Genomic DNA, 26,027 nt, shown 5'->3' on the forward strand with positions numbered 1-26,027 from the left:
TGCATCCCAAAGCAACAGAATATACTTTCTTCTTGAGTGCACATGGAACGTTCTCCAAGATAGATCACATACTGGGTCACAAAACAGCCCTTCATAAGTATACAAGAATTGAGATCATACCATGCATATTTTCAGACCACAATGCAATGAAACTTGAAATCACCACAAGAAAAAGTCTGGAAAACGTCTAAAACCATGGAGCATAAAAAACACCCTACTAAAGAATGAATGGGTCAACCAGGCAATTAGAGAAGTAATTTAAAAATACATGGAAACAAGTGAAAATGAAAATACAATAATCCAAACTCTTTGGTATGGAGTGAAGGCAGTTCTGAGAGGAAAATACATTGCAATCCAGGCCTATCTCAAGAAACAAGAAAAATCCCAAATACAAAATATAACAGCACACCTGAAGGAAATAGAAGCAGAACAGCAAAGACACCCCACACCCAGCAGAAGAAGAGAAATAATAAATATCAGAACAGAAATAAACAATATAGAATCTAAAAAAAACAAACAAACTGTAGAGCATATCAATGAAACCAAGAGTTGTTTTTTGAAAAAATAAAATTGATAAACCTCTAGCCAGGCTTCTCAAAAAGAAAAGGGAGATGACCCAAATAGATAAAATCATGAATGAAAATGGAATTATTACAACCAATCCCTCAGAAATACAAGCAATTATCAGGGAATACTATGAAAAATTATATGCCAACAAACTGGACAACCTGGAAGAAATGGACAAATTCCTAAACACCCACACACTTCCAAAACTCAAACAGGAAATAATGAGAAAGCTTGAACAGACCCATAACCATCGAAGAAATTAAATCATTTATCAAAAATCTCCCAACTAATAAGAGTCCAGGACCAGATGGCTTCCTAGGGGTCTTCTACCAGACATTTAAACCAGAGATAATACCTATCCTTCTAAAGCTATTCCAAAATTAGAAAGGGAAGGAAAACTTCCAGAATCGTTCTATGAAGTCAGCATTACTTTGATTCCTAAACCAGACAGAGACCCAGTAAAAAAAGAGAACTACAGGCCAATATCCCTGATGAATATGGATGCAAAAATTCTCAATAAGATACTAGCAAATTGAATTCAGCAGCATATAAAAAGAATTATTCACCATGATCAAGTGGGATTCATTCCTGGAATGCAGGGCTGTTTCAACGTTCACAAATAAATCAATATGATACATCACATTAATAAAAGATAAGAACCATATGATCCTGTCAATCAATGCAGAAAAAGCATTTGACAAAATTCAGCATCCTTAATAAAATGTGTCGAGAAAGTCGGGATAGAAGGAACATACTTAAGCATCATAAAAGCCATTTATGAAAAGCCCACAGGTAATATCATCCTCAATGGGGAAAAATTGAGAGCTTTCTCCCTGAGATCAGGAACACGACAGGTATGTCCACTCTTGCCACTGTTGTTTAACCCAGTGTTGGAAGTTCTAGCATCAGCAATCAGACAACAAAAGGAAATCAAAGGCATCAAAATTGGCAAAGATGAAGTTAAGCTTTCACTTTTTGCAGATGACATGATATTATACATGGAAAACACAATGGACTCCACCAAAAGTCTGCTAGAACTGATACATGAATTCAGTAAAGTCGCAGGATACAAAATCAATGTACAGAAATCAGTTGCATTCTCATACACTAATAATGAAGCAAAAGAAAGACAAATAAAGAAACTGATCCCATTCACAATTGCACCAGGAGGCATAAAAAACCTAGGAATAAACCTAACCAAAGATGTAAAAGATCTGTATGCTGAAAACTATAGAAAGCTTATGAAGGGAATTGAAGAAGATATAAAGAAATGGAAAGACATTCCGTGCTCATGGATTGGAAGAATAAATATTGTTAAAATGTCAATACTACCCAAAGCTATCTACACATTCAATGCAATCCCAATCAAAATTGCATAAGTATTCTTCTCGAAACTAGAACAAGCCATCTTAAAATTCATATGGAACCACAAAAGGCCCCGAATAGCCAAAGCAATTTTGAAGAAGACCAAAGCAGGAGGCATCACAATCCCAGACTTTAGCCTCTATTACAAAGCTGTAATCATCAAGACAGCATGGTATTGGCACAAAAACAGACACATAGACCAATGGAATAGAATAGAAACCCCAGAACTATACCCACAAAAGTATGGCCAACTAATCCTTGACAAAGCAGGAAAGAATATCCAATGGAAAAAAGACAGTCTCTTTAACAAATGGTGCTGGGAGAACTGGACAGCAACATGCAGAAGAATGAAACTAAACCACTTTCTTAGACCATTCACAAAAATAAGCTCAAAGTGGATAAAGGACCTAAATGTGAGACAGGAAACCATCAAAACCTTAGAGGAGAAAGCAGGAAAAGACCTCTCTGACCTCAGCCGCAGCAATTTCTTACTTGACACATCCCCAAAGGCAAGGGAATTAAAAGCAAAAATGAACTATTGGGACCTCATGAAGATAAAAAGCTTCTGCACTGCAAAGGAAACAACCAACAAAACTAAAAGGCAACCAACGGAATGGGAAAAGATATTTGCAAATGACATATCAGACAAAGGGCTAGTATCCAAAATCTATAAAGAGCTCACCAAACTCCACAACCAAAGAATGAATAATCCAGTGAAGAAATGGGCAGAAAACATGAGTAGACACTTCTCTAAAGAAGACATCCAGATGGCCAACAGGCACATGAAAAGATGCTCAACGTCACTCCTCATCAGGGAAATACAAATCAAAATCACACTCAGATATCACCTCATGCCAGTCAGAGTGGCCAAAATGAACAAATCAGGAGACTACAGATGCTGGAGAGGATGTGGAGAAACAGGAACCCTCTTGCACTGTTGGTGGGAATGCAAATTGGTGCAGCCACTCTGGAAAACAGTGTGGATGTTCCTCAAGAAATTAAAAATAGACCTACCCTATGACCCAGCAGTAGCACTGCTAGGAATTTACCCAAGGGATACAGGAGTACTGATGCATAGGGGCACTTGTATCCCAATGTTTATAGCAGCACTCTCAACAATAGCCAAATTATGGAAAGAGCCTAAATGTCCATCAACTGATGAATGGATAAAGAAATTGTGGTTTATATACACAATGGAGTACTACGTGGCAATGAGAAAGAATGAAATATGGCCCTTTGTAGCAACGTGGATGGAACTGAAAAGTGTGATGCTAAGAGAAATAAGCCATACAGAAAAAGACAGATACCATTTGTTTTCACTCTTATGTGGATCTTGAGAAACTTAACAGAAACCCATGGGAAAGGGGAAGGAAAAAAAGAGGTTAGAGTGGTAGAGAGCCAAAGCATAAGAGACTGTTAAAAACTGAGAACAAACTGAGGGTTGATGGCGGGTGGTAGGGAGGGTATGGTAGGTGATGGGTATTGAAGAGGGCATCTTTTGGGATGAGCACTGGGTGTTGTATGGAAACCAATTTGACAATAAATTTCATATATTAAAAAAAAGAAAAATCTGTCATAATTGTTTTTAAAAAAGAAATTGTGGTTTATATACACAATGGAATACTACGTGGCAATGAGAAAGAATGAAATATGGCCTTTTGTAGCAATGTGGATGGAAGTGGAAAGTGTTATGCTAAGTGAAATATGTCATACAGATAAGGACATATTCCATATGTTTTCACTCCTATGTGGATCCTGAGAAACGTAACAGAAGACAATGGGGGAGGGGAAGGTAAAAAAAAATGGTTAGAGAGGGAGGGAGTCAAAACATAAGAGACTCCTAAAATCTGAGAACAAACTGAGGGTTGATGGTGAGGGTGGGAGGGAGAGGTGGGTGGGTGATGGGTGTTGAGGAGGGCACCTTTTGGGATGAGCACTGGGTGTTGTATGGAAACCAATTTGACAATAAATTTCATATTAAAAAATATTTACTTAGTCCTTTCTCTTTTGTTTTTGCTAAGTATGGCCTTGGTTTATCATTTTTAGTTATGCTTCCAAAAACCAGTTTATAGTTTCATTGATCTGTTTTACTGTTTTTGTTTGTTTCTTTATCATTTATTTCTGGTCTAGTCTTCTTTATTTACTTTCTCCTGCTGGCTTCAGGGTTCATTTTCTGTTCATTTCCTACCTCATTTAGGTGTAACATGGTTGTGTGTTTGAGATTTTTCTTCTTTCTTGAGTTTGGCCTGTATTGCTATATATTTCCCTCTTCCAACCACTTTTGCTGCATCCAGATCGTTTGGCACTGGCATGTTTTCGTTTTCATTTGCTTCCATGTATTTTTTTACTGTTTCCTTAATTTCCTGAAAATCTCATACATTCTTTACTACAATGTCTTTAACTTCATGTATTAGTGGTATTGCTGAATGTTTTCTTGTGGTTGACTTCAAGTTTCATAGTGTTCTGGTATGAAATTATGCTTGGTATTATGTCAATCTTTTTGAACTTGTAGAGGGCTGATTTGTGACATAGTATGTGATCTGTTCTGGGGAATGTTCTATGTGCACTCAAAAGGATTGTGTATTCTGCTGTTTAGAATGGAATATTCTGAATATATCTGTTCAGTCCATTTGGTCCAGTGTGTCTTTCTAAGCCATCGTTTCCTTATTGATTTTCAGCTTAGGTGATGTGTCCATTGTTGTAAGTGGAGCGTTAAAGTTCTCTATTCCTATTATTGTATAATTATCAATTAGAGTCTTTATGTTTCTTATTAACTGATTTATGTATATCAGTGGTTACAATTTTAGCATATAAATATTTAAAGATTTATATCTTCTCGTTGGATAGACCAGTTTATGGTGATATACTTCCTTCCTCATCTCTTGTAACAGATTTTGGTTAAAATCTATTTAGTGTCATATGAGTATGGTACTACAACTTTCTTTTGACGTCTGTTAGCATGATAAATTGCTATCTCTCCCCTCACTTTCAATCTACAGGTGTTTGGGTTGAAGATGAGTCTATTGTATACAGTGTATAGAAGGTCTTGTATTTTTTTTTTTATCCATTCTGTTTTCCTATGTCTTTATATTGGAGCATGTTGCCCTTTTACGTTCACAGTGATTATTGATAGATATAAACTTAGTTCCATTGTGTTACCTTTAAAGTCACTGTTTCTAGAGATTTTCTCTGCTTATTTCTAGTCTTTGTTCCTTTTAGTCTTCCTATCTCACTCAGAGTCCCATTTAATAATTATCAAAGGGCTGGTTTAGAGGCCACAAACTCCTTTGGTTTTTGTTTGGGAAATTCTATCTCTCCTTGCATCTGAATGAGAGCCTTGATGGGTATTCTTGGCTGCATATTTTTGAATTGGGCATGTTGAGGATATCATGCCACTCCTTTCTTGCCTGCGGGAGTTTCTGTGGAGATATCTGCCATAATCTTTTATGTCTTTCCTTTTTAGTTAGCGACTTCTTTTGACTTTCTGCTTTTAGTGTTTTTCTTTATATGTATGTTTTGCTAATTTTACTGTGATATATCTCCACGTTGGCTCCTTTTTTTATTTTAATGGGAGTTCTCTGTGACTCATAGATTTGGACAACTGTTTCCTTCCCCAGTTTGTGAACATTTTCCACTATAATTCACTCAGATAAAACTTCTCCCTTTTTTTCTCCTTCTCTTCTTCTTTTGAGACTCCTTTGAAAAGAATTCTATTACATTTTATGGAGTTGCTGAGTTCCCTCAGTGTACGTTTGTGATGCAATATTTAGTTTTCCTCTTCTTTCCTGCTTCATTTCCCCATAATTTTATCTTCTATGTCACTTATTCATCTGCTTCTATCCACCTGAGGTCATTACATACAATCAGATTCACATCTCAGTTATAGCAGTTGTAAAGTTTCAGCCTGACAGGTTTTTGGGTCTTTCCTATCTGCAGACAGGGTATCCTCCTGTCTTGTATGCTTTCCTCAAGAATAGCTAGTATCCTTATGATAGTTTTTAAAAATTCTGTTTACTTATGATAGTTTAAAAAAAATCTGTTTGAGGCATATTGGTTATATGTGTTTTAATTATATCCCTGGCAATGACCTTTTTGTCGTTTTTCTTTTGGAATGAATTCCTCCATCACTCTGTGTATCTATGTCTCTGCTTTATTAAGTTTTTAGGAAAATCCTGTTATGTTTTCTGCTTCTAGAGTAGTGTCTTTATTGAGAAATGTTTGCATACTGTTGAGGAACTGACATTTCTGGAAGCATTTCTTGCATGTGCTGTGTGCACTGTGCTGTCATGTATTGGCTGCTCTGTCCCTCAGGTCAGACCCCTGCAGAGTTTCTCCTTCCTCCAGTGGGGAGTTTTTCAACTTTGTCCATAATGTTGTGAGTTTTAACTAGGTGAGTTTGTTCCACCTATTAAAAGAGGCTAATTCCTATCTCCCCTAGAGGTGAAGCTTTGCCTCACTATATGGTCAGTAGACTTGGTGCCTGTGGGGGTATATGGTGGTCTTTGGAGGAAGGGGCATGGTGCTGGTCTGGTTTCCAGGCACTCTTTCCCTAGTAATGAACCATCTGAGGAAGGCAAGGGAGGGTGGATTTTCGTGTCAGTGGCTCAGCTTCTACTGGGGTGTGCTGTGCTGCCCACTGACCTCTGTCCATGATGATTGGTGGGAGGAAATATTGGCATCAACTCCCCCTCTAGTCCCTGCAGTTGGAGTTCCCAGCCGCCCCTGTTCAGGAAGCCCTCACACAGAGAGAACAATCTGTACTCGTGGGTCCCAGTCAGAACCCTGCCTTCACCCTGTCTGTGTCCAAGCCATTGGCCCACCTGGTGGCACAGAGCCCTTATGTTTTATCTCAGGAGCTCTAGCTGGTTTGAAAACTCCAAATTGTATGAACTCAATATACAGGGACCCCACTGATCCTCTGGGAGAGGGTTTTGCTGTGCTGTGGCTGGAGCTGGTTATCCCACAAGGGCAGTTGCATGAACACTAGGGGCTTGGAGTTCATGGTGAATAACAACAAGAAGGCAGCATAGAGTTATCTGCTCTCAGCAGAGGCTCCAACACTAATGACCAGGGCAGTGCAATGGTGCCTGTCAGCTCTCATGTCCCATGAGAGGCAATGCCCCCTCTCCCAAATGCACTCCAAGAAGGGGACTGTCTCTCCCCATGCGACCCAGGGGATCCTCAGACAGCAATGCCCCCATGGGCCTCTGTCCTCCTTCTTCACAGGAGCACTGCCATGCCCACCAGGCTCCACCCAGTGATGGCATGGACTTCTAAATCTTTAGTCTTTGAACTCCACATTTACAGGAGGTTAAATTGTCATGATTACCTTTATGTGTCATCTTGACTGCATCATGGGTACACAGATTAACCACTGTTTCTGGATTTCTGTGATGTGTTTCCAGAAGAGATTGGGATTTCCATCCATGGTTTCTGTCTGCCTGGGCATCACCCATTCCATTAAGGTTCTGAATGAAATCTGATACAGAGGGAGGAAGAATCCCCTCATTTTTCCTTCCCATGTGCTTGTTTGAACTGGAAGAGTGGTTCCCTCTGGCCCTTTCTCTGAGAGTTATATCATTAGGTCTCCATGTTCTGAGACTAGACACTAGTTCAGAATCAGATGAGAATTACACCACTCATTTTCCTGGGTCTCCAGCTTGTGACAGTAGATTATGGGACTTCTCAACATATTTTGTCATGGGAACCAATGTGCTTTGGGTTCTGTTCCTCAGGAGAATCTGGACTAATACATGGAGATGATTTATCTCTTGTTGAGAGGAATTGAATAAAGCTGTAGCTCATTTAAAGTCCTGAGTAGCAAATACCAGGAGGGAAGTATCACATTGTTTGATTGGGGGAAGGGCTCAGTGAAGATAATGGGGAGTTGTGGGATCCTGTGGTCCTGTCTGCACAGGGAGTGTATCTGAGACTCCTGTAAAAGTTCAGCTTTTGTGCCTCAGTAAATCTGCAATTCACTCATATTGAGGGACAGGAGTAAGCAATGCAAACAACTGTGTCTTTGTGCATGTTAGTCTAGTTTTCCTATGACAACACAGTTGCTAACTCAGAGAATTAATAGGTAAACACAGAATCATAACCAGGGAGGCTCCCTGGGGAAACTGCTGTGTGGAGAGGAAGCCCAAGACCCTGAAAGAAAACCTGCCTGTAACCTCCATCTGCACCTGAGCCTGGGAACACAAAGCAAAAGTGTGCATAGTGTTCACCCCCTGGCGGTGCTGATCCCCTCCTGCAGGGAGGTTTGTGTCTGGGCTCCCAGTGACGACCCCTCACTGTGTCTCTTGCACAGTAATATGTGGCCGTGTCCTCAGTCTTCAGGTTGTTCATCTGCAGATACAGCGTGTTCTTGGCGTTGTCTCTGGAGATGGTGAATCGGCCCTTCACGGAGTCTGCGTAGTATGTGCTACCTCCACTACTACTAATACATGCGACCCACTGCAGCCCCTTCCCTGGAGCCTGGCGGACCCAGTTCATGTCATAGCTACTGAAGGTGAATCCAGAGGCTACACAGGTGAGTCTCAGGGACCCCCCAGGCTTCACCAGGTCTCCCCCAGACTCCAGCAGCTGCACCTCACACTGGACACCTGCAGACACAAGACATCTTGGTCAGGAAACTGTCACAAATCCACCGGTTCTCACTCATATCCACTCACATACTCAGTGTCTCTCATTCACCATGAATTACCTTTTAAAAGAGCAACCAGGAAAACCAGCCAAGCACAAACTCCATGGTGAGGTGTCTGTGTTCTGTCCTGATCACAGAATTGGAACACCTGGGACTTCTGAGGCTGGGGCTCCTCTCCCAGCTGCAGGGTCGGTGCTGGGCTGGTTTTATCAGCACAGAGAGGGCCCCATTTGCATGTGCTCTGACTATATATCAAACTCCAGACTTCAATTTGTTTCAAAATTTAAAACCAGTGTTTGAGAGGCACTTCTAGATCACTTCTTGCAGAAGGCGCTGTGACAATACAAATAATTCTAATCTGTGAACACACTTATGTTTTCAACTGTGTTTTCTATTTACATGTCTTTCAGCACATCATGTTTGGTATGCTATTTTACTTTTTAGTGAAATTTAATCGTAAATACTTTATTTTGTGCCATATAATTTTAATATGTGTTTATTTTTGTGTGACAGAGAGAGAGAGAGAGAGAAGGGGACAGAGAATCCCAAGCAGGCTCTGCACAATCATTGCAGACCCTGCCTCAGAATTAAACTCAGGAACCATGAGATCATGACCTGAGCCAAAATCAACAGTAGGCACTTAACGGATTGAGCCACACAGGTGCTCCATTTTGTGCCATTTTCAATTGTGTGATTTTGTTATTTTTTTCCATATAGTATGTTTTTGGTGTGTGGAAATACAACATATTTTTGTACGCTGATTTGTATCCTGAACTTTTCCTGAGTTTATTAGTTCTAATACTTTTTTTGTGTGGAGTTTCTAAGGTTTCACTATATGTAAGTTAGTGTGATTCTCAAATAAATAATTTTCTTCTTACTGATTTACATGTCTTTATTTCATTTTCTTACCTAATTTTTATGGGTACATCTTCAACTTGTAGGAGCAGAAAGCTTTTTCCTTCTTTGCTTCTGTGTTCTTTATCTGGTCTAAGGATTCAATTGACATAAGACAGATCTACAGAAGAGAATAAATTTCATTTTGCATGTGCACAAGCTTCCTAATAATATGACACCCAGAGGATGAAGAAAGTAGGTGGCCCTTGTGCCTTTTAGAATAAAAAACAATGGATTTGCGAAGAGTTAACAAGACAGAGATTTGGGTTTGGGCAAGTCAATTAGTGAGGAATTAACAAGGCTTGTTTGCACAGCCTTCTTGGCGCTAAATTCCCATTTCTGGTGCTAAGGATCATTCTCCCATTCTGGTATAGGGAAATGAAGTTATCCTGGGGAGATTTATTTCCTGCTCTCAAGGGGACAAAGGAGGGTCACAGTTTCCTTAGACTAGCTGTTACTCAATTGACTTTCCTCCAAATAAGCAATGTGACAAGATGACATACATTGGGTGCCATGTTTTACTGGTCTTCATGTTACCATGCGGAATACCTATGTCGGGAATGAGCATCCTTGCCTGGCTCCTAATATGACAGGCAAAGCGTCAGTTTGTCACTGTTAAATATGCTGTCAGGTGTGGGCTTTTCATCTATGGCCACGATTTTGTGGAGGTAATTTCTTTCTTTCCCTCAGTTGCTGAGATTTTTTAATAATGACAGTTTGTTGAATTTTGTCTAGTTTTATATGTGTCAATAGAGGATGATCAATAGATGTGACTGTATTGTCACATATGACCCTTTCATTGTGCTGTTGCATTCACTCTGCTAGGATTTTTGCATGTATGTCCATCTGAGATATTGGCCTTTAGTTTCTCTTCTTATAGTGTCTTTTGATTACACATGATAGTAAGGTTGGTCTTGTAGATGAATTGGGACATATTCCTTTCTTTTCAGTTTTTGGTAAGAGTCTGAGAGGTATTGGCATTAAATCTCCTTTATATTTTGATACAATTCATACATAAAGCCCTCTGTTAGTAAACTGAGTTTTTTTTCTTTTGGAGCGGATTATGATTAGATTATAGATTCAGTCTTATTTGTTTTCATTCTGTTAATTTACTATTTTCATGTACAGTCTTGTGTATCCTTTGACTCTAGCAATTTCCTAGTTGCCCTTAGATATCTAATAATTGGTCTATAGATATCTAGGCATTTTCTGTTATTGTTGTTCACTTCCTTGGTATCAGTTATGTCCCCTCCTTAATTCTGATTGTATTTGTTTGAGTTTTACGTATTTTCCTAGTAGAGATGCTTTTCAAATTGCATTTAGCTTTCCAGATATCCATTTCAATTTGTTAATTTTTTTATTATTACACTTTTTATTCCTTTTATTTGTTCTAATAATTTCTAATATTAGTTGAGTTAATAAAAATGCCAATGAATGTATCTGGGAAATTCTTATTTATATGGTACCACAAAGCACACAGAAGTGATAAAACAATCCTGAGAAAGAAGAACAAACCTGGAGACAGCACACGTCCTTCTTTCTAAGTATATTGCAGAGGTACATTGTCTATAACACTGTGCTGCTGGCACAGAGTCAGACAGACCAGTGGAGCAGGTTACAGAGACCAGAATGAAATGTGTCTGGATGCAGTCAGCAAATCCTCCATGAGATTTCATAGAATTAAAATTAGGGAAAAAATGGCCTCTTTCACAAATGGTTTTGATTTCCAGTGAGTAAAATAATGACATTTGGTCCTTATCTTATACCATACAGACAAGTAGACCCCCATTCATCCCTGGAGTCTGGCAGACCCACCTCATCAATTAGCTACTGAAGGTGAATCTAGAGACTGCACAGGAGAGTCTCAGGGACCCCCTCCCCTGCCAGGCTTCTCAGGTCTCCCCCAGACTCCACCAGCTCTGCGTCACACAAGACATCTACAGATACAAGTCAGGAAAATGTCACACATCCACTGTTTCTCTCACTCATATCCACTAACATAGTCAGTGTTTCTTGTTCATCATGAATTACTGTTTAAAATAGAACCAAGGAAAACCAAAGTGAACCCAACTCCATGGTGAGATGTCTGTGTTCTGTTCTGATCACTGAATGTGAACACTTAGGGGCTGGGGCTCTTCTCCCAGCTACAGTTTCAGGGATGGGAGGGCTTAATCAGCATATAGATGTCCTTTGACAATATAGTAAATTTTGCAATAGAATCCTCAAGAAGCCAGCGACCCTTGGCAGGTGTAAGGGATGGGGCAGTGTTTGGTGTCACAATATCTTTCAGGACATTGTGATTTATTAATTTGTGATTTTGCTGCAGTGATTATAAGTACCGATGATAATCCTTATTTTCACATATGCACCCAAACACTTGAGGTAAGAATCCGTATGCCACCATTGTAATGGTTAACAGATACACTGCAGCAGAGACAGAGTGTGTGAGTGTCCAAGAGCATGTATGAGGTGAGAGTAGTCCCAGTTTCTGAACCTGTGCTCCTCATTGGGGGACCCACCTGCCTCCTGAACGGCATGCAGGACAAGGCTGGACATCCCAGTGAGGTTTGCAGGTTCCTGACCTTCTAGAAGTCCCAGGAGAGTGATGGATGGAAGCCAGGTCTATTCTGTCACAGAAATTGGAGAGAGTGAGAAGCCTCAACAGAGACTCACAGAACTGATAGAGATGCCAGGGGTTTTCTACAAACACAAGGGGTCATTTACACATGAACTCTATGTGGACATCAATGTAAACCCTCAATATGAGGCCTCTGGGTGGCTCAGTTAGTTAAGTGTCCCATTTTGACTCAGGTCATGATCTCACAGTTTATGAGTTTGAGCCTTGTGTCGGGCTCTGTGCTGACATCTCAGAGCCTGGAGATGCTTCATATTTTGATTCTGTGTCTCCTCTCTCTCTTCCCCTCCCCCACTCGTACTCTGTCTCTCTCCCTCTTAAAAATAAATAAACATTAAAAAAATAAAGCCTCAATAAAGTTAAAATGGTTGAATTTTATTAAGATATGTTGAAGGCAAAACACCTGAGATCAGGAAGGATGATGTTAATTAAAAATATTTCTTCATCTATTAAATGGAGTTCATTATTCTTCTAAACTCTTGTTAATGTGACAATGATCAAAGATATGTTTATCCCAGTGCCTGACCCTGGGAAAGTTCGTGTATTCCCATTATCATGGTTTATTCCAAATGGGGAGGACACTTGTGTGTTTCCACAGCTTTGACATTCTCTTTGCGGTGTTCATGTCAGAAGAAGTGTGCAGAGCCTGGATCTGAAAACACTTGAGAGGAGACCAGCCCTAAACCAATCTCTTGTCCTGGATCATGAGCTCCCTGGTCTCTGAGTTCCCCCTGGTGGTTGTGATTACCCCCCGTTGGTCCCCGTGCTCCTGTTGTTTCACAGACCCCTGCAGAGATACAATGACTCCTTTATTCCCCTCCCCATTTATGCAACATGCAAGGGTGAGACCCTTCCATCATGAGCACTGCAGACCCTTCTGTTCACAGGATGTCTCCTCCCACATATTTCCCATCTTTGAACCCCTCATTCTGCTCCTGATGTATAAATATACAGTTATATTTCCTTTAATCATTGGTGAGCAACAATATTGAATAGTCACCCTTACCAGCTGGCAAGAATCAGAAGAACTTTTCATTTGATAATCAAGAGAACGAAAAGAAAGATTTTTGGGCTCAGAAATTGTACTTTCATGAAACTGGGATAAATGTGATCAGCTTCAAACATGTACCACCTTTAAGAAAAAAGGTAGTGTGAATCCCAGAGACAAGTTGGAGTCTGAGATTCAGAGCATTCTGTCTTTGAACCTAACAGGTTTCCCCGGATTGATAATCAAATTGTTTCTTGTTGGTGATGTACTTCTAAATTACACTGTATTTCTTCTGGCATAGGAATGTCAGTACCTGTTATGTTATGGTTACCATGCAGAAGCATTCAGAAGAACATGAATGGTTTTCTGGAAATGCAGGTCGGCTGATGGAGAGGGTTTCACCCCAGGATGGAAGGTACCACGGTCTCACCCTACCCAAGCTACATGGTTAGATTTGGGGTTTTAGAGGTAGTGAAATTTAGTTACGTTTTGGACTTGACTTAATATTTAATGATTTGACATGTTGGAGGATTTGGGGGTGTGGTAATGTGAGTGTCATGTGGGACAGAGGTGAACTTTCCCTGACATCAGTGTGGACTGTAGTCGTCTATGTCATTCTTGAACCTGTGTAGAATAACTTATGTGGCCAAATGGACTTGTCACATGAGATTAATTTTGAGACATTGATATTACTGCCATGTGTATGAGTCTGGGGATGCAATTCAGGACACAGATGTGCAGTTACCAAATGTCCATCTCGGAACTGAAAATGAGTGGGCCCTGAAGACAGCACATCTGTGGGAGGGAATACCTTGGGCATTGTGGAATGAAACCCCTCATCACCAGGCACAGACACTTTCTTGCATGAAGTCCATGTCTCCCTCTGGATATGAGTGTCTAACTGAACCCAGGTGGGTATGCATGGATATCCCGAAAATGCTCTGAGGTGAAGAGATACAGTAAGGAAAGAAACATGAAGAAAGGTAACAGCAAGGAAAGACACATAAAGGAGTCATTGCCATTGAGAGAGGACTTCTGGGGCTGACATGCATTCTGTTTTCTGCAGCCTTGATTGGAGGATGTTGGACACTAGCCAGTGGAGGTCGGGGGCAGCCCTACAAACTGGGCTCTGGGATGTAAGACCAGAACCATAGCCACCCTAAGCTGACTGTATTGTGGACAAGTGACATGACCCGGGAGGTCCCTCATCTGAGGTTAAAGAGAAGTTCATGCCACCCCTGTGGCACCTCCACCCTCTGAGGTCACTTCCTCAAGATGTTATACATTCATAGCTTCTATTGTATGTGAAATGTACCCTCTCTCAGTAAGGCGATGGTCCACTGCTGGTTCTGGGAGGATCCGTCCTTGTGACCTTGTCTCTGGTGTAAACCTCTTCTCTGTCTTCTAAGAATGAAGGCAAAGTTCCCCTTTTCATGTAGCTAAAATCCGATATTGTGCCCGCACTTGGTTCTAATTATTTTTTGGTGTAAATCACTAGTGAAATTGTCATCTGTTTGGAAATTCCCTTCAGAAGCAAGTACTGGAATACATGGGTGGGGTCAGGTGGTGTAGACCAGTGGAAAAGCACATGGTAAACATGCATCCTCAAGGCTGAAGTTGTTCCCTAGTGAGGAATGGGAAGTACAAGGAATGCCAGCTGACACTAGACTGTGGTTCCTGAGTACCCAGCAGACCTGGGTGAACGAGCCTGGTCCAGGAGCAAGGACATCTACACACGGGAATACATAGATGCCAGCTGTCTAGACAGACTGCCCATGAGATGTGGTCACAGAGGAGCTGGGAAGGGCAGCTGGGGTTTGAATTCCAAGTCACGTGGCACCAACATTGGGAGTCATGAGTATGTTTGTTAATTAATGTCCATTACCAGTCAGGGATAAAATGGGTAAATGCAAGTAGTTAGACTCACTGCCCTAGATCCCAAGAGTTATGACCTTTTCTAACAAAATTTGTCCCTTTCCTTTTTTTCCCTGTTTTTTAATGTCTGAAGATTTTATTTATTTACATCTTTGTTAGTTAACATGTAGTGTAGTTTTAGTGTCAGGAATAAAATTAATGATTCATTACATACACTAACACCCAGTGCGCATCACAACAAGTGACCTACATAATTGCCATCACCCGTTTAGCCATTTGAATCAGAATTTTTGTATCCTTTGTGTAAATAACTTGTAGAGAAATTGGTGGGACATAAGTAATTCTATTTTAATTTTTTAAACTCTTCTCCAGTGTGGTCACACCACTTTGCATTCCCACCAAGAGTATAGGAGGGTTCCTCTTTCTCTACATCCTTGCCAATATCTATTGTTTCCTGAATTATTAATTTTAGCCACTCTGACAGGTGTGAGGTGATATCTTATCATGGTTTTGAATTGTATTTCCCCAATGATGTGTGATGTTGAGCATCTTTTCATGGGTCTCCTAGCCATCCAGATGTTTTCTTTGGAAAAGTGTCTACTCATGTCTTTTGACCATTCACTGGATATTTGTTTTTCCGTGTTTTTTAAGTTCTTATAGATTTTGGATACTAACTTTTACCACGTATGTCATTTTCAAATATCTTCACTCCTCTGTCAGTTGCCACTTAGTGTTGTTGATTGTTTCCTTCATTGTGAAGAAGCTTTTTACCTGGATGAGTTCCCAATAGTTCAATTTTTGGTTTTATTTTCCTTGCCTCTAGAGGCATATCTATTAAGAAGTTGCCGAGGTCGAGGTCAACGAGGTTTGTGTCTGTTTTCTCTTATAGATGTTGATGTTTTTTGGTCTTACATTTAGGTTTTTCATCCATTTTGAATATATTTTTGTGTTTGCTGTAGGAAAGTGTGCCAGATTCATTCTTCTGCATGTTACTATCCAGTTTTCCCAGCACCATTTGCTGAACAGACTGTCAGCAAATCTGGTTCTCTATTCTGTCCCATTCATGTATGTGTCTATTTTTGTGCCAGTACCATGCTTTCTTGATGATTACAGCTTCGTAATACAGCTTGAAGTCTAGAATTGTGATGCCTCCAGCTTTGGATTTCTTTTTCAACATTGCTCTGCCTATTCAGTGTTTTCTGGTTTTATACAAATTTTAGAATTCTTTGTTCTTTCTCTGTGAAGTATGCGGGTGTTATTTTGGTAAGGATCACATTGAGTGTGTAGATTGCTTTGGGTAGTATTGATATTTTAACAATATTTGTTTCCCAATCCATGACCATGGAATGCTCTTCCTTTGTGTCTTGTGTAATTTGCTTCATATACTTTCTATAGTTTTTAGCTTACAGATCTCTAACATCTTTGGTTAGGTTTATTCCTTGGTGTGTTATGATTTTGGTGCAGTTGTAAATGGGACTGATTCCTTAATGTCTCTCTTTTCTGCTTCACTTTTGGTGTATGTATGTAGTACCAATAACTTGATGTTGTCTTTGTATCCTACAACTTTTCTGAGTTTTTTCTCAGTCCTAGAAGTCTTTTGGTGGAATCTTTTGGATTTTCCACATAGAGTATCATATAATCTGCAAAGAGTGAAAGTTTGACCTATTCCTTTCAAATTTCTATGCCTTTTATTTCTTTTCATTGTTTGATTGCAGAGGGTAAGCCTTCTAGTACTACATTGAACAAAATTAGTGACAGTGGATATCCCATAGAAGCGGGGGCTTCTATGCTCATGAACAGGGAAGTGTAATGGTGCCTGCCAGCTCTTTTGTTCCATGAGAGGCAGTGCCCCCTATCCCAAATGTACTTCAAGAAGAGAACTCTCTCCCCATGCGACCCAGGGGATCCTCAGACCACAGTATCCCCTACGGACTTCTTCCCTCCTCCACAGGAGCACTGCTATGCCCACCAGGCTTCACCCAGCAATGGCATGGACTTCTAAGTCTTCAGTGTTTGAGATCAGCGGTTTGTAAAAGTCACAATAATCAGGCCCTCTTGTTTTCATAGTCAGCCGTATTGGGTAAGTGTTTATCTTGAGCCATCCCCTGGGTGCTTCTCTCTCTCTCTCTCTCTCTCTCTCTCTCTCTCTCTCTCTCTCTCTCTCTCTCTCTCTTTCCGTGAACAGATCTCCCTCCCCTCCAAGCACCTGCTCTTCTTTTTTTCCTGAAATTCCTCCCTTCTGTGGTGTGGACTCTTTACTCCCTCTAGTGGTGCAATTTGTTTTTCCAGTCCTCAGATCTATTTTCTCAGTGTTTACAAAGGGTTGATATTTATCTGGCTGTGTTGAGAAATGAGGCAAGCACAGAGTCCTCCTATTACTCTGCTATGTTATCTCTTCTGCCAATTTCTCAATTTCTACTTAAATTATAGCAACATATTAAAAATTTTTACAAAGATATAATGGTAGATTTTCTCATTTATTGAAAATGCCCATTTTTATTATGTTATTTTACATAAAAGCACACCACATGACATATAGCATCTAAATATTTTGAAGAGAGAGAACATGTGCACCACATGATTTCAAACCAAATCACCTATAATAGAACCTTATTTATTACATGACACTTGACATTGCTATCAGCCCTTCCTGGCTCAGTGCCTCAGGAATGTACCTTAGCTCTGCTCCTCATAGGATACCATCTGAACCTTTCATGAGTTTCTTGGCATTACTGATTTAATTAATTCGAGTTGAGACAATGATAATATATTAATTATTACAATTTTATGTTCTTTTATCCCCTCACATAGAAAATAAACCAAAGACCAGTTCAGCAAAACTTAAAGCAAATAAATAGTGAAAAAGGAAAAGTTAAAAATAGACAATCTACTCCAAAACCATACAAAACAAGCTGTAAAAACCTTAAAAATTTAAGGATTTGTTATATTTCACACTCTCAGTCACCATATAGACTACAAGGCAAAGAATTTCCATTATTGATAGTTTACTAACTATCCAGTTTCATGGAAGTTGTAATTAGTAAATCCCTTAATGATATCAGCTTTATTTAATAGAAAAATCTTCTGAGGTGCCTGAGTGTATCAGTCAGTTAAATGTCTGACTTCGGCTCAGGACATGATCACAAGATTCGTGGGTTCAAGCCCTACGTTGTGCCCTGTGCTGACAGCTTGGAGTCTGGAGCCTGCTTCAGATTCTGTGTCTCACTCTCACTCTCTGCCCCTCCCCTGTTAGAATTCTCTCTCTCTCTCTCTCTCTCTCTCTCTCTCTCTCTCTCTCTGTCAAAAAATAAATAAACAGTAAAATATTTTTTAATAGAAAAATCTTTCACTGTGATGCTGTGTAGTTGAAGACAATGAAAGTGGTTTAGGCTTGCAGTCCTTTTTAAAATTTTTAAATTTACATTCCAGTTATTTAAGATACAATGTAATGTTAATTTTAGTTGTATGAAAGAGTGATTCGACGCTCCCATACAACACCTGGTGTTCATCACAAGTGGACTCCTTAATCCCCGTCACATTTCTTTCATTCCTCATCCACCTTCCCTCTGGTAACCATAAGCATGTCCTCTATAGTTATGAGTCTGTTTCTTGGTTTCTCTCTGTCTTTCTTTTCTCGCTCTACTCATTTGTTTTGTTTCTGGAATTCCACAAATGAGTGTAATCATATGGTGTTTGTCTTTTCCTGAATAACTTGTTTCACTTAGCATAAAGCTCTTCAGTTCCACCCACACCATTGTAAATGGCAAGATTTCATTCTTTTTTAAGCCTGAGTAATATTCCATTCCATCATATATATGGGTTATTTTTGCTCTTGTATATCATGCTGCTATACTCATCGGAATCCATTAATACCTTTGAGTTATCATTTTTCCATTCTTTTTTAAATTGTTCAGCAATGTGATAGCTAAATCTAGTACAGTTTTAATTTGAGCTTTTTGAGGTATTTCCATACTATATTCCAGAGTGGCTGTACACCTGCCCACAGCATATCTCCTGACAAGAGAGTGTGCAGGACTTCAGTTCTGGTAGAGGTGGTGTCAGGTCTTATTTAGCAAGAATACAGAGAACACCTAGTGAAGTCACACCACATTCTGGCTAAGAACAAAACACTGCTTGCTGTAGTCAAGGAGAGCCTCTGATGATAACTGGTCTGAAGGAAAGAACAGCGAAAATTTAACACCCTGAGACACTCCCTGAAGCACCAGCCCTGGACACTTTATTAACTCTTCCTCAAAAAGCCATTACTTTCAGGAGCAGGAAACAAAGCAGAATTTTCTAACACACAGGTGAAGGCAACGACTTAGAGAAAATGCCCAGATGGAGGAATTCAATTTTAAGTTGCACTTCTGATCAACTTCGATATTTGCTTTACTCAGATCAGTCCATATGACCCTGCAAAATGAGCACAGGACTTCTGTCTCCAGATTCAGCAGTTTCCATCCCTGAAGAGATCATGTGCATCAGCACCTCCAAAATGCACCCATGTCCACCGCACTGAGACCTAGAGCGGTGTTAATAATGTTCATGCAGTTCTTGTCTCGGGAGCATCCGGACTCCCGGTTCGAATTCCCTGTCCCATTGCCTGTACTTTCCTCTCTAAGCCACTTGCAAACGAGATTATGGGTAGGATTTCAAACACCAACCCTCACTTACTGCAAAATAATATGATAATTATATAATATCAATGGATGTTGCACACTAAAATAACAATTGAGTACATAGGTCCATTGGATCAGAATAAGGGGAAAAATAATTGAGAATATTCTGAAATAAAATACCAGACTTCAAGTCTGAGCTTGAACATATAAAGTATAAGGATTTTATCAAACTATCTTTGTAAGCAGAAAATATGGAGGTTATTAAAAAAAATGAGACAATTTTTTTTTTTGCACTCATCAGAAACCTGAGTTCACAAAGAAACCCAATTTCTCCCAGGTACAGAGGCACGTGCACTCACAGACACAGCTGAGGTCTACTTGCTTTGCACCAAAGCCATGGATCTCCATAGGAGTAGAGATTGCCATAGGTGAGATTGCCATTTGAGTCCAAAGACTTAGTGAAGCAGACTTCCATCCCCAATGAAGGTGAGAAGCATCCAAATCACTGACAGCCTGAAAAGGCAGAGGAAGGAGGAATTAACCCCCCTCCTTTTTTCCGCCTCATTGCTTGAGATGGTCATCTCATCTTATTTTCTCTTTTATTGGACTGAGTAATACATCATGCATTCTTTTGGTCCTCAGCCTGTCAGACTCCTAAAAATTTGCTCCACCATGTTTCCTGTGGCTCCAGCTTGTAGAGGACAGACCCTGGGACTTCTCAGTCTCCACTATCTTATGGTCTAAGTATGTATATTTTCCCCAGGTGTAATTTCAGCTGGAAATGAATGAGAATTATAGTTGTCCTATATCCTGTTGGACATTTGGTATTGTCAGTATTTTTAAATTTACACATTATAGAAAGCCGTGCCATGATATTTTCATCAGGATAAATATATTTATATAGAACACTTGCCTCTTTTATGATAGTAGTACATCAATATGATACCATATTCCTGGAGGAACTGCAGAGATTACAGCCACCATTATGGACTTGGAGGATGTAGGGGAGGTGATGCTCAGCACATGCCTATTCACTTCTCTTATTTGGGCTTCACATGTTTTTTAAGAGCTCTGGTAGGCCCATAGAGGTAATTATCAGTGCTGAACCTAAACATTTTTCAGTAAGTCCTTATCATTCACTGCAGATCATGACTTTTAAGAAAGAGTTGTTTGCCTGATCCTGGAAACTATAGGTTTAAGCCTCAGTCACTAGGTTACCAGGCATCCTGAAATGTCTATATTTAAGGGGGGGTGTTATTAGATTAACTGAGCCATAACCTGAAGTATGCATAGTTACACTCCATCATCAAATGGAAGAAGTGACAGAGTCTGAAGAGATCCTGAAGACACAAGAAAGTTACATGAAGTAGTTTCTCAAATGCCCTTGGTCCCCAGTCTTTCTACACTGTCTTCTCTCTCTAAACCTGCCCATATGGTTTTGTAGGGAGAGTTGTGCAGTTAGTTGACAGGGTAATAAAAAACTTGAGCATGGTTCCCATGTGGTTCTGTGTGATTTTTCAGGCACCACTTTAAGTGGAAATCACCAGTATTATCATGTTCTACACCACCCTGAGCCAGTTGGCTTTATAGAGTACAGAAATTTACTTCTGCAAACATGATTACCTCACTAAGTGACAGTAGCTTGTAAAGATGAGGCCAAGTTATGATCCTTCAGGAATGAAGATGTTGGTCATCCACCCAAGTAATGGACTGTATCAACTTGAGGTCCTTGCTGACAGTAAAGAGAATACATACTTGGTAGAGGAAGAAGGTAGTTATAAATACAAGGTTTCATTCTTGTATGGTTACAGAAATGAGGACAGTAGCTGTTATGGACATTTCCTCCTTAGTTTTCTGTGACTATGTTTGTGTTGTCTTTTTTTCCCCCTCTATGTTTTCCTTGCCAAGTAACATAAGATATATTTACTTTATATGATTGTATGTAAGAATTCTTAATTTTTCATCATTATATTTTAGTTATGGGTTACTTGGGAGAAGAGCAAACACCACACATGAGCTTCACGTCCTCTTCTGGGGAAGGGGATAGTGTATTTTTGGTTGTATGCAAGACACTTGTATCATCTAAGGTGAAATTATGACTCTGGTATTTTCTTTATATGCAGAATCAGTGTTATTTAAGAGATGTGTGTGGATTCCCATGTTTACAGGAGGTTGACTTGTCCTGGTTAACTTTATGTGTCATCTTTACGGGTTCATGGGTGTCTAGATTAAACATTGTTTCTGTGGTTGTCTGTGATGTTGTTTGAAGAAGAGATTGATATTTGCATTCATGGTGTCTTGGTAAGTGGGCATCATCCAATTCATTAAGGTTATGAATAGAATAAAAATAAAAGTGAAGCAAATTCTCTCATTTTTACTTCTTGTGTGCCTGCTTGAGCTGTAACATTGGCTTCCTCTTGCCCTTGGAATGAAAGTTAAACCATCAGGACCCCATGTTCTCAGACTTGACACTAGTTTGGAGTCAGATGATAATTACACCACTGACTTTACTGGGTATCCAGAATGTGATAGTATATCATGGGACATCTCAGCCTATTTAGTCATGTAAGCCAATGTGCTATGTGTTCTGTTCCTCAGGGTTATCCTGACTAATACATGTAGATGCTTTTTCTCTTGTAGTTCCAAGTATTTGAAGAAAGCTGTAACACATATAAAGTCCTGAGAAGCAAAATGACATGAATGAAGTGTCATGTTGTTTGACTGGGACAAGAGCATGGTGAGGATAACGAGGAGCTATGGGATCCTGTGGTCCCAGCTGCAATGTGAACACACTTGGGACTCCTGTAAATGTTCAGTTGATGTGCTTCAGGATATGTGTAAACCATTGATATTTAGTACAAGGGTAAGCAATTGTAAGAGACTCTATCTCTTGTTCATGTAAGTATAGTTTTCTTAGTAAAACAAACTTGTAAACCAGACACAAAGTATGTAAGCACATAATCATGTGTCCAGAGAGGCTTGCTGGGGGAAAATGCTATATAGAGAGGAAGCCCCAGGCCATGACAAAAAACCTTCCAGCAACCTCTATCTGCACCTGCTCCTGGGACCACAAACAGAATGGTGCATAGTGTGCACCCCCTGGTGATCCTGATCTTCTTCTACAGGGCGGTTTGTGTCTGGGCTCAAACTGACAACCCCTCACTGTGTCCTGGCACAGTGATACATGGCCGTGTCTGCAGACCTCAGACTGCTCAGCTCCATGTAGGCTGTGTTTGTGGATGTGTCTGCTGTCAGGGTGAGTCTGCCCTGGAACTTCTGTGCATAGCTTGTAGAACCATCTTCAGGGTCAATGCTTCCCATCCACTCAAACCCTTGTGCAGGAGCCTATCGCACCCAGCGCATATAGTAATCAGTGAAGCTGTATCCAGATGCTTTGCAGAAGATCTTCACTGATGCCCCAGGCTTCCTCACTTCAGCCCCAGACTGCACCAGCAAAACCTGGGAGTGCACACCTGTAGAGAGGGGATAAGAGTGGATGAAATAAATGTTGACTGGTCCTGGTCCTCTCCTCTGTCCAGGGAATTGGGTGACCCTTACCTGTAGCCACTGCCACCAGGTAGAGAATTCTCCATCTCCAGTCCATTGTGAGGGGATGTGTCTCAGGGTCTCTGGTAGAGGATGGCGTTTTACGGTGATGCTCTCAGGGCACAGACACACCCATACTTAACCTAGTGCTCTTATGATTATTTGCATAGTCATGAGACAGAGTATTTCATACACATGACCAGAACCATCTACAGAATGTCACAGGGACCGTGCACATTGGGACTCAGAGGGCACCAGTCTAATCCTTGTTTGAGGACCTGGGTCCTTGGCCAGGTTCCTGAACTGTGTGCAGACTGAGCTCCTGCCACTGAGTGATAAATTCTCCCCATTGTGGACCAGTATTGAATGCGCCAGAGACCACCTGAACCTGTTGTTGGCTCTGATATCTGAACGTCTTATTCCTGGGTAAGCGTGTCTCCAAACTGCTGCACAAAATGGGGTAATAAATGCATCCTGGCTTCCATCTCTTAGGTGAAGATATCTAAAAGCCCTGGACTAGCAGCGTCTTCAAGTGTCTTCTTATTGCCTGAGTTCATTAAATGCTCTGATGGAACAGGATATTTAAACACCCTTTAGCATCCCTCATCTACTCATATTTTAGATTGCTGTCTGGAAAAGGAAACACTGGCTTCTGACAGGAAAGCCTTCCCCACCCCTTGTGCACCTACTCACCTGGGGTAGCAGCCTTGTGCTGGGTAGTACTGAAAGCTCCCTGCAGTCTAGGCCTGGCCCTGCAGGGAGGTTCCTGTAAAGACTCACAGGACATTTATTCCAGTGTCTCTACTCCAGCATTACATGGTGGAGGGGAGCAGAATATGCCACACCAAATATGCCACTGGAATAAAAGATGCTTGAGAAACAGCCAGTGCAGAGACACACTGACCATCCTTTGTTCCCTAAACAGAATATAAATCTCCTATGTGAAATACACCCTTTTTGTACCAGGAGGAGAGAACTGTCCTTAGCACCAGAAAAAGGAATTTAGGCCCCAGAATGCTGTGCAGAGAAACCTTAGTTCTTCACTATTGTAGTAACACTAACCACCCATCATTGTATTGAATATCTTCATAAATATTTTGTTTATTTTGTAAAACTTAAGGAGCTCTTGGCTTTGCTGACTGCTTTTTGTTAATATTTTTAGGGGTCTCTTATAAATACACAATTAAAGTTGTGTTTCTCTGATAGTTTGTCTTATGACAACTTAATTATTAAACCAGATAAATAATCCAGAAGGGAAAAATAGAAATTTTCCTGCCACCACATTGTCTGTGCTATGCCTTCAGAGGCTCTTCCAGTGACACCATAGGCTGTGCTAGTGTCTGTCAAATAGTGACCTGGATTTGTGAAACCTGCACTCTGAAGAGAGATCCAAATCACAGGTTTATGAACCCACTAGGGAGTCCCTTCCAGGGAGCCTCAAATGCACTGATGCAGTCCACACTCATGGTGAATCCAGAGCCTCTGGGGACTTCGGGGGTAGCATCTTATCTCCTGTAGGTTCCTGTGGTTGAAAGTCAGGTCTGAATATATCTGGTCATACAGTCACAAGTAGCTCACAGCCTGCTGCATATCTACTCTCCAATACAACCTACACACAGTAGCTGATATTAACTGTGTGGATCCCATATTTGCCCTTTTGGGTAGTGCCACAAAGCTCCTTTAGTTTTTCCAGGGGACCTGGAATACACACTTGTTGGGTCAGATCCCTGTGCTTGAGTGTTAGTGAAGCATCTCTGTGATGGGGTGTCCCTTCTGGAGGTCAGTCCCTGTTTCACTGTGCAGATGAACTACATGATACCTGACCTGTCTCATTTGTTCATGTTTCCAGAACAAAAATTCTGTATGTAAAAAGCCACAGGAGAGGAGATGCATCCACTTCTCGTTTGGTTGAAATAACTCCTCACTAGAGCTTGATGTGCATGGAGAGGCCTCCTGGGTGTCCTCAATGGTGAGAAGTACTGCAGGGCCTGAGAGGATTTGGGCGATTGCAGGAGTGTCCCCCCTCCATTCAGTACACAGGACCTTGCACCATTGTGCCTGACAGCGCACCCACTGAGATGTATGGTGTGTGTCTTCCTGCAGACCGGGGCTGGGCCCTGGATCTATTCCCACTTGTGGCTGTGTAGTGAAGAAAAAGTTCTCAGACACAAGATTGGACAGACGTGCAGGGCTGTGTCTGTGAGAAAGCAGCAGCAGCAGCAGACTGCACATAGCCTTTATTTCATATTTCATTAGGTAGAAGAATCAAAGAATATCAAAGCAGTAAGAGAACACAAAGGATCTTAGTACTTCAGACAGACCTATGTCTAGTGGCTACGTGAAGGCATGAAGGGAGTGTGTGTGGTTTCAAGGAAAGTCAGGGAACTCCATCAGGCGCTATATCTTAACTGTCCTTTGGGGCATCACAGGTGTCTGTATCTCATAACGCTATTGCATTCGAAGGCCTTGAGACCGTAACATTGCTGACATTTCTGCTATTGCCCCATTCACCCTCCATGACTTACAATACACTCTCTAGAAATAAGTGCACCTCTCCCCACTTTTGTTTTTCAGTTGTAGAAACAAAGATCATGGTGGAAATGGTGAGTATCTGGGTATTGGCAAAGAACACCTTAGGCGATTTGGTAGAGGAACAGAGGGAAATTATCATTTTGAAGACTGAAATGAAAAACAAGATCATCAATAATATTGTAATAATACTAAGCCAAGAAAGAAGATTGAACCCATAGTACTAGTTTTTTGTTTTGTTTTTTTGTTTTTTTTTTTTTGTTTTTTGGCCGATCCAATCAGAAATGTCATTGAGAGTGTCAATCGTTGCTTTTTGCTTTTCTTGTTGAAGCTCTCGGGATTGTTTTTGTAACTTCATTTTAA

At 40.6% G+C, this 26,027-nt stretch overlaps 2 pseudogenes; both read right to left on the reverse strand.

Moving 5' to 3' along the window:
* Positions 1 to 8,007: 8,007 nt before the first annotated feature.
* On the reverse strand, positions 8,008 to 8,698 carry LOC122478443 (annotated as a pseudogene).
* Positions 8,699 to 22,748: 14,050 nt separating this feature from the next.
* LOC122478445 lies at positions 22,749 to 23,233 on the reverse strand (annotated as a pseudogene).
* Between the last annotated feature and the right edge of the window lie 2,794 nt (positions 23,234 to 26,027).

Source organism: Prionailurus bengalensis, unplaced genomic scaffold (genome assembly GCF_016509475.1).
Source record: "Prionailurus bengalensis isolate Pbe53 unplaced genomic scaffold, Fcat_Pben_1.1_paternal_pri Un_scaffold_63, whole genome shotgun sequence".
Taxonomy (NCBI): domain Eukaryota; kingdom Metazoa; phylum Chordata; class Mammalia; order Carnivora; family Felidae; genus Prionailurus; species Prionailurus bengalensis.